The sequence below is a fragment of the Tiliqua scincoides genome, chromosome 4 (assembly GCF_035046505.1).
Source record: "Tiliqua scincoides isolate rTilSci1 chromosome 4, rTilSci1.hap2, whole genome shotgun sequence".
Classification (NCBI taxonomy): domain Eukaryota; kingdom Metazoa; phylum Chordata; class Lepidosauria; order Squamata; family Scincidae; genus Tiliqua; species Tiliqua scincoides.
The window spans coordinates 8,481,743-8,491,838 of record NC_089824.1 but is presented as its reverse complement, the minus strand read 5'-3'; the positions used below and the strand labels follow the sequence as shown (position 1 = coordinate 8,491,838).

The following is a 10,096-nucleotide window of genomic DNA, read 5'->3' as shown; positions in this document are numbered from 1 at the left end:
TGTGCAGGGCTGTGACCCCTGTTAGCTCCCTTTCATAATTCCTTTTGAACTCCCCGAGGCTCAGTAAGATGAAGTTATCCTCCCCTGCCAGGATACGAACCAGGATTATGGCTTCTTTTTTTTATTTTCCTAAAGAGCTGCCTGCCAGTTTTTGACAAGAGGGTCAAAAGTGTGAGAACTTATTTTCAACTCCGCTTCGTGCATTTTTTGTTCTCTTTGTGCCCCTGACCTTCTCAAAGTGCATTAATGCTTGTGATGATTTCGCTTTTTTTTTTTTTTTGGCACAATCTGATCTGATGAACAGATGAGGGCCTCCCTTCAAAGGCCAAGTTGTGTATAACAGAGGCCTTGGGAAAGTGTTCTATGCTCAGTTGCACTCAGGGAGACAAGGTTGGGGGCGGGGGAAGGTTGGAAAGAAGGGAGAGGGGGTGAGCAACCCTGAATGCTGCCTTGGCATGGTGGTCCTCAGATTGTGACTGGAATGCTGATGACTTCACACAGCATGACAAAACCAGCAGCAAGGCAGGAATAGGAGGAATGAGAAAAGACCCAGCTTTTAAAATACCTTTTTCTCCCATGAGTTCTATGGCGTCTTCTGTGTGCTGAGCTCATCAAGAAATCTTCCTTTGTGACTTGATGGCCCCTGATGGCTTGTCTTCAGTTCAAAATGGGTCTTTCTATTGTTCCCATGCCTTGCTGAGGATGTGGTAGTGAGCCCAGGAGGCCAGCTGCTTCACTAGCGGGTCTCCTTGATGGTATCGGGCCATAGAGTTGATGAGGACAACTAGGGTTGGGACCCTTCTTTTGTTTTTCTAACAAACTGTTTGCTTACATATTAAGGCTTTCATGGCCAGAATGTCCAATAGTACAACTGAAAATGCCCAGGCTTGAAGGTCATGATCCAGCAGAGTACCTTCCATCTGACTTTTCACCCCTGTCTGTGGAGGACATCTCAAAGGGTTCATGATCAAAAGATCAGCACCATTCCATTCCCCCTCCCTGGCAGGAAGCAGAGTTTTCAGTCCTACTGATTGCTTGGCACGTACCCTGCACATGCCTGATCTCATCTGATCTCGGAAGCTAAGCAGGGTCAGGCCTGGTTAGTACTTGGATGGGAGACCGCCTGGGAATACCGGGTGCTGTAGGCTTATACCATGGTCTTTCGAGACTGAAGGTTGCCAACCAGCCCATTTTCAATTAGTTCTTCAGCATTAGGCAAACAACCAGCCACTTGCTATCATGGGCTGTTAAAGTGGAAGTGCTGCTTTCTTTCCCCTGCTCTTTCTCTGTTAAAGTGACAGTGCCATTTTCTCTCATCTTTGGCTCTTCCTCTATTATATAACCCTGATCTTTTTGTTCTTCAGGACCGGGAGGCAGGCATTACTGACACTTATTGTTTCCTCCTTTCTATTAATATAACATTAATATACGTATATTAATACCGCTCTACATTGCAATCTCTCACCTCCCTGCATTGCAATCTCTGTGCATTGAAGAGTTTGAAGAGACAGTTTGAAGAGACACTTGGCCAACAGACTGAGACAAAGAGGCAAAGAAGGAAGGCCCATAGCCAGGGAGACAGACCAGGGACAGACTGCACTTGCTCCCGGTGTGGAAGGAATTGTCACTCCCGAATCGGCCTTTTCAGCCACACTAGACGCTGATCCAGAACCACCTATCAGAGCGTGATACCATAGGCCTGCTTCTCTACAGATGTGAGTCTGATTATGGTTTTCTCTGGATAACACCTGAGTCTGGTCAAACTTCATCACGTGTCCAGTTTTTAGAAAATGCTCCACCACCATTTTGTGGTGATGATAAAAAAGGCAGCCTTCCTTTTGGCCTGTGGGTGTGAGGTCTCTTGGCATCAGTGCTGCTTCTGGAACTATGCTATTGTGCTGGGAATGCTTTATCCTGGCATGCACCCATCACCATGTATCCACATATGCATGAATGTCACTCTAGGCACATCAGATAAACAAATAAAAAGCTTTTGTTAGTCAATGCTGTGCTATCCCCCCTTTCCTAAACTGTATGCGCCTCTCCCTCTCCCCTGTTTTGCAACAGCTCCTATTGTTTGGCTCAGAAAAGCTTTCAAGAGGAAATTCATGCGCGTGAATGTGAGAAAAGCATACTGTGCTTGCTTGATGTGGGTTAGCGAATCATCGCAATGTTGAAATGTGATAGACGGATTGGAGAATAATTCCTCTGTGAATGCCTATTGATAAAATATGCTGGCTACTATTAACACCCTGATTAATTTGAGCATGCTTCGCTTTCTTGGTGTGTTTAACTCATTGTATTAAAACCATATTAACTGTGCACTAATTGTGCATTTCCTTACTTTTCTTTCAGTGACAGGTGGCAGCCATGGGTCCCACTGCAGCGCCTGTATGTTCTTCAACAGAGAAGAACAGGGAGGAATTGGATCTTCCTATTCTATTATCTCCTTCACCAGGAAGAGAACCCGAAGATTAGACAGCAGCAGCTGCAGAGAAGGGAAACAAAGACATCTTTTGTGGATGAATGGATGCATGTTACCAGTTTGCTGAGATTCGTGTTTAAAAAGTAGGTACAGGAGATCCTGTTTCCTTCCTGTTCAGATAGATGTGTTGTATAGTCAGTATGCTGAGTTGATTTAATAGTTCTGTAGTGGTAGTCGCCGCATCTCAAAAAATACATAGTGGAAATGGAAAAGGTGCAAAAGAGAGCGACTAAGATTATTATGGGGCTGGGGCACCTTTCTTATGAGGAAAGGCTACGGCGTTTGGGCCTCTTCAGCCTAGAAAAGAGACACCAAAGGGGGGACATGATTGAGACATACAAAATTATGCAGGGGATGGACAGAGTGGATAGGGAGATGCTCTTTACACTCTCACATAATACCAGAACCAGGGGACATCCACTAAAATTGAGTTTTGGGAGAGTTAGAGCAGACAAAAGAAAATATCTCTTTACTCAGCGTGTGGTCGGTCTGTGGAACTCCTTGCCACAGGATGTGGTGATGGCGTCTAGCCTGGACGCCTTTAAAAGGGGATTGGACAAGTTTCTGGAGGAAAAATTCATTACGGGATACAAGCCATGATGTGTATGCGCAACCTCCTGATTTGAAATGGGCTATGTCAGAATGCCAGATGCAAGGGAGGGCACCAGGACGAGGTCTCTTGTTATCTGCTGTGCTCCCTGGGGCATTTGGTGGGCCGCTGTGAGATACAGGAAGCTGGACTAGATGGGCCTATGGCCTGATCCAGTGGGGCTGTTCTTATGTTCTTATGTTCTTATTTTGGGGAGCAGGTATTTTTCCTGTGCTGGAAAGTAAAAAACCTGCATCAGTGCCAATACCACTATATCTGATATAGGGGGCCTCCTCAAGGTAAGGTTATGTTTGCTCCCTTATCCTGGGATAAGCCCCACCATAGGTCAGCGCCAGTGATATTGTTGGCACAAATCCGAGTAGATAAGGCCTGGGGGTGGGGATTAGGATTCAGCAGGAACCATTGCCACTGAACCCAGGCCCCTCTGGGCCCGATCCACCCTCCTTCCCACCGCACCTCCTCCCTGTTCCCCCTGCCTCATTCCCCTCCTTGCACAGCCTTATCTGTTCCGGCAGGTATCCCTTCTCTGTCAGAGTGTGGACCCAGTCACTCACTGCTTTCAGCGGTGGCCAGGCTGCACACACTGGCATAGTATGTTATGCCAGCCGAACATGCATTTCGCTGGCAAAACGGCCCGGTAGGACTGGGCTGTTAGAAATTTTGGCAACACTGCATGTTGATTGCAGGCTGAGTCCAGGCTGAGGCTGGACACGGAACCTTTGTACAAACTCAGCTAAAAGGTTTTCTTGAGTCCCTTACCAATATTTCTCAAATCCTGGAGTTGCTTCACATGTAGTCAGTGGTATAGCTAGAGTCATTCCAGACAGTGGGAGCAAAATGGAGACATACACTTGGTTTTGAAGGTGAGGGAAAGGGCCTCTTAAGAACTTAAGAAGAGCCCTGCTGTATGAGGCCCAAGGTCCATCTAGTTCAGTTTCCTGTATCGCACAGTGGCCCACCAAATGCTTCAGGGAACACACTAGACAACAGACACAACCTGCGTCTTGGTGCCCTCCCCTGCATCTGGTAATCAGAGGAAGCCTAGCTCTACCTTGCACATACCTACCATGACTTGTAACCGATGATGGACTTTTCCTCCAGAAATTTGTCCAATCCCCTCTTAAAGGCAATCCAGGCAAGATGTCGTCACTATGTCCTGTGGCAAGGAGTTCTGTGGAGTCCCCCCTCTTTCCCTTTTTAAAGATAGGCGTGACATTTGCTATCCTCCAATCCTCTGGCGCCGTGGCCATTTTGAGGGACAAGTTGCATATTTTAGTCAAGAGATCAGCAACTTCATTCTTCAATTCCTTAATAACTCTTGGGTGGATGCCATCAGGGCCCGGTGACTTATTGATCTTTAATTTATCAATGAGGTCTGAAACATCTTCTCTTTTAACTTCTATCTGACTTAATTCCTTGGTCAGGAGGGGCCGTTCAGGCAGCGGTATCTGCCTGAGGTCTTCTGCCGTGAAGACAGATGCAAAGAACTCATTTAATTTCTCTGCCATCTCTAAGTCTCCTTTTATCTCCCCTTTCCCTCCCTCACCATCCAGAGGGCCAACCGCTTCTCTGGCGGGTTTCCTGCTTCTAACATATTTGAAGAAGGTTTTTATTATTCCCCTTAATGTTGCTGGCCATGTGTTCCTCATAGTCTCTCTTGGCCTCCCGTATCACCTTCTTACATTTCTTTTGCCACAGTTTATGTTCCTTTTTATTCTCCTCATTAGGGCAAGACTTCCATTTACGGAAGGAAGCTTCCTTGCCCTTTACGGCTTCTCTAACTTGGCTGGTTAGCCATGCATGCACCCTCCTGGATTTAGTGGAACCCTTCTTTCTTTGCGGTATACACTTCTGCTGGGCCTCTATTACTGTTGTTTTAAACAGCCTCCATGCACTCTGGAGAGATTGGACTCTTTTTACCTTCTCTTTCAACCTCCTTCTAACCAGCCTCCTCATTTGAGGGAAGTCCACTCGTCGGAAGTCAAGGGTTTTTGTGAGAGATTTGCCTGGTATTCTTCCCCCGACATGCATGTCGAAACGGTTCGCAGCATGATCACTGTTCCCCAACGACTCAGTAACATTTACATCTCTAACCAGTTCCCGAGTACCACACAATATTAAATCCAGAGTCACCAGTCCTCTGGTGGGCTCCATGACTAGCTGCTCTAAGGCACAATGATTTAACATGTCAAGAAATCCGGTCTCCTTTTTGTGACCAGAACACAAATTGACCTAGTCAATATGAGAATAATTGAAGTCCCCCATGATTACAACCCTGTCCCTCCTTGTCACCTCCCTGATCTGTTTCCTCATTTCAAGGTCCCCTTCTGGTTTCTGGTCTGGAGGACGATAATAAACCCCTGCTAATTGGGTAAGAGGCACTTTTTCAAGTGGGTGCTCCTTTTTTTAGCAGGGGGAGAGTAACTGGCCCACCTCACCCCAGCACTGTCTGTTCTAGTGGCTGTCTGCTGGTATTCATTTGCATCTTCTTAGATTGTGAGCCCTTTTGGGACAGGGAGCCATTTAGTTATTTGATTTTTCTCTGTAAACCGCTTTGTGAACTTTTAGTTGAAAAGCGGTATATAAATACTGTTAATAATAATAATAATAATAATAATAATAATAATAATAATAATAATAATAATAATAATAATAATACACCCCCAGTATTACATTGCTCCTCAGGCCTGGTAATTTAACCCACAGAGATTCTATGGTGGAGTCTGACCCGCCTTCAATCTCTGCTGGATTCTATCCCTTCTTTAATGTAAATGGCCAGCCTACCTCCAACATGCCCCTCCCTGTCCCTCCTGTAGAGTTTATAGCCCGGGATTGCGGTATCCCACTGATTCTCCGCATTCCACCACGTTTCTGTTATGCCCACTATGTCAATATTTTCCCTTGTCACCAGACATTCCAGTTCTCCCACCTCTGCTCGTAGACTTCGGGCATTCGCATAAAAGCATTTGTACACAGAATGCCCCAGGATGGGCTGCTTATTCGCTCCTTTGTCCTCTCATCCTCTCACTGTGCCAAACCACCTATCACATCCCATCACGCTACCATTCCCAATTTCTTCTCCTATTCTGCCTTTGTCTTGTTGTTCTCTAACATCCCCATCCTAGTCCCCATAGGGATGAGGAGTCCCAAATTGGATGCCCCTCAGCTCCTGTCAGCTTTCCCCCAGGGATCAGTTTAAAAGCTGCTCTGCCACCTTTTTAATGTTATGCGCCAGCAGTCTGGTTCCATTCTGGTTCAAGTGAAGCCCGTCCCTCTTGTACAGGCCCCCCCTTGTCCCAAAACATTCCCCAGTGACTAACAAATCAAAACCCCTCCTCCCTACACCACTGTCTCATCCACACATTGAGACCCCTGATCTCCGCCTGCCTAGCTGGCCCTGCGCGTGGAACAGGTAGCACTTCAGAGAACGCTACCTTTGAGGTCCTGGCTTTCAGCTTCCTACCTAATAGCCTAAATTTGACCCCCAGGACCTCCTGGCTATACTTGCCCACATCGTTGGTGCCGACATGCACCACAACCGCTACCTCCTTCCCAGCACTATCTACCAGCCTGTCTAGACGAGAAGTGATGTCCGCAACCTTCGCACCAGGCAGGCAAGTCGCCATGTGGTCCTCACATCTGTCACAGACCCCCCTCTCTATGTTTCTAATAATCAAATCCCCCACTACAAGAAGCCCCCGACCCCCCTCCCACCAAGGAGCATCCTGAGTGCGTTCGGATACAGTTCCGTCCCCTGGAGTAGGGGTCCCCCCAGGGGATTGTTTCCCTCCTCCCCAGGATGATGTCCTCCAGCCCCGAGACTTCCCACCCGGGCAGCTGAGGAGCTGCACGCCTGAGTTTGGGACGAAGCCTGATCATCCCCAGAAGTCTCCCCACGGTCCTTCTCTGCCTGCCTCTGCTTCTCCAGGTCGGCCACCAAGGCTTCAAGGGAAGGGATGCATTCCCTGAGACCCTGGAGCTCCTTGCACAGAGGACACGCCCATGATTTATGCCCCAGAGGCATATAGTCATACATGTGGCACTCAATGCAAAACACTGGATAGCCCCCACCCTGCTGCTGGCTGTCTGACTGCATAGTTTTCGTTTGTTTGTTTGTTTGTTTGTTTGTTTGTTTGTTTGTTTGTTTGTTTAGGGGTACTTAAAAACCCTTCACTGGTTTGCTGCCCTCTTAAGGGAAGAGAAGGGCAGTGTCTGGGGCCCTGGCCTCCTTGCCCTGCTGCTGAACTCGCACAGAGGCTAAACTCGCGGTGCCTTACCTGGCACTTTGTTCCTGAGGCACCCGGTTCCCAGAGGCCATGTGCGCTTCTGCAGAGAAGGTGAAGGTGTGCAGCATTCTTTTGGCAAAATCTCCGTGGCGTAGATAGAAGTACTGCCTTGCTGGTGGGTGTGACCCTTGGTGGAACCTGCTGAAATATTGTTGTTTATTACATGTGATTGATTTAACATGGCCTGCTCCATGCTAAGAACAGTACCACACTTTTGTTTCCGCACTGTCCAATGAACACTCGAGACACAGATATGGGAGAAAGGGCCACTTTATTTAGCAGTTACAGCAGAAGAGGAGGCTGAGACCTGCAGCATCCGAGCAGCCATATCTTCCCTGTTCCCGAGCAGCCTGTTGTTCTTCCCACGGTGCCCATGTGCAAAGGAGGAAGAGGGCTGGGTCTAGCGCCTTTTAAAAGGCTCACCATAGCTGCCAACCCCAGCCCCCTTCCCCTCCCCATTGGGAGGAGACTCTCGTGTCCCAGGCCAGGCCAAACAAACTCCGATCACCCTTTCAATTGGGTGATCGGGAGAACAAGTATTTCAACTTTTGCCAGTGTGTAAACTTTTGGTGTGAGTGCTCACCGTCCAGCTCTCAAAACGGTTCTGAGAATAAATATTTTCAGCAGAGGGTTCAAATAAATAAAGGGCCTCAGTCCATCTTTCCGGTTCCACTTGTACTTTCACCAGCAAAATTACTGTGCAGGTCCAAGAAGACCCATTGCATCTGCAGAGGTCTAACCCTGGGCAAGGGAACAAATAATCCCTTACCTGGAGGAGATCTCTGGGACTGCCCCCCCACCCCCGATGTAGCACACACTCTAATGATAAAGCTGCATCAGTGGGATCTGGAGGTAGTTAGGTTTGGGCTATCTTTGTGCAACTTATTTTATAAAATTGATGAAAGAAGCACTCTGAAGAATACAGCTAACCCTGGTGGCTTCTGTCTGCATAACATTTACTTTATGAACCTTTTCAAAGTTCCATTGCCAGAAAAAGCAGCAGTACTCTTCCAAATCAAGGTGAATGTTTTTGGCTTGTGTTTTAATAAATTTTTATTCGTTTACATTGTAGTTTACATAGTCTGCATTGTAAAGCTGAATTGTGCTATTTAATGTTTTCTACTTCCAGTTCATTGAAAAGAGAAAGTCATGGCCCTAAGCCATACACCTAAGCATATACTATTACATTAAAAACGCAGAAGTCTCTGGCCACATAACAGGCCGGTAACACTGACAGTCTCTCTTTGCAGCTTAGGAGACAGAAATACGTCTTCATCGCTGCACAGTCACAGCATCAGACTCTGTGCCTGGCCTCTCCAAGTTCCTTTGCTACAACATGTCCATGGAAGAATGCCTTGATGATGATGATGATGATGATGATGATGATGATGATGAAGAGGAGGGGGAGGAAAAAGAGGAGGATTTTGTTATCATTTCCCCTTCACCTTGCCTGGTGCACATCATGGGCATCTTTGACTTGAGTCTGTTGAAGAGGAGTGCCTGCATTTGCTCTGCACAAAAGTATGTTCCCAGGTATCATGCAGATTTTTCTTTCCTCTGCTTCTCTGCCAGCAACACACTTTTCAAATGAATGGCAGAGCCTCGGATCAAGGAAGTTCCCACCCAGTGGGGGGATGTCCTTTAACATTAATTGAAGGTTGACGAGATTGCACCTGGACAAGCAAACCGGTGGCAAAATCTCTGCAATTGCTGCTGGTTGGTCCAGTTTGCTCAGGGCTGCCACCCAACATTCTGCCCACATACATGAACAATGGCAGGACCCGTTCTAATGTTGCACCTTCCATGCACAGGGCGCATGTGGCCTCTTCAAAAGGAAGAATATGTGGTGCAGAATAATCTCCTGGTCTGGATGCAGAAGGAACTTGATGAGTCTACAAAGCAGCCTGTTAAGGGGTGCTGCTCCTCCAGCAGTCTGTTTACCATCCTGTAGCATGGCGTTCACACTCCGGATTGGGGAATGTTGCAGCACACTGCAGTGCCTCTGCAAAAGTGACAACTGTGGCATGGCAGTGTCTGCATGAATGAAATGTCCACGCATGGCTGTGCAGTTTTCAGCCTCTCTGTCATTGCTCTGTTAGAGTGCTATGACCAAGTTCAAGCAATGGGGCTAGCATGGCTGAGTTTTAGATCATTATCCTTCAGTGCCTTCAAAATTTTCAAGGCACTGAAACTGACATTCAGAGCGTTCAGGTAAAGAAATATCTCTTTCCCCAATATTGATCTGTAATTGATCTGTGGAACTCCTTGCCACAGGATGTGGTGAAGGCATCTGACCTGGATGCCTTTAAAAGGCAACTGGACAGATTTCTGGAGGAAAAGTCCATCATAGGTAACAAGATGTGATGGGTATGTGCAACCTACTGCTTTTAGAAGTAGGCTACCTCAGAATGCCAGATGCAAGAGAGGGCACCAGGATGCAGGTCTCTTGTTGTCTTGTGTGCTCCCAGAGGCATCTGGTGGGCCACTGTGAGATACAAGAAGCTGGATTGGATGGGCCTTTGACCTTTTGACCCGGTGACTTATTGAAAGATCAATAAGTCACCGGGCCCTGATGGCATCCACCCAAGGGTTATTAAGGAATTGAAGAATGAAGTTGCAGATCTCTTGACTAAGGTATGCAACTTGTCCCTCAAAACAGCCACGGTACCAGAAGATTGGAGGATAGCAAATGTCACGCCTATTTTTAAAAAGGGA

The 10,096-nt window shown here is 47.2% G+C and overlaps 1 pseudogene; it reads left to right on the top strand.

Moving 5' to 3' along the window:
* The first annotated feature begins 1,033 nt into the window (after window positions 1–1,033).
* On the top strand, window positions 1,034–1,148 carry LOC136649857 (5S ribosomal RNA; annotated as a pseudogene).
* Window positions 1,149–10,096: the final 8,948 nt, after the last annotated feature.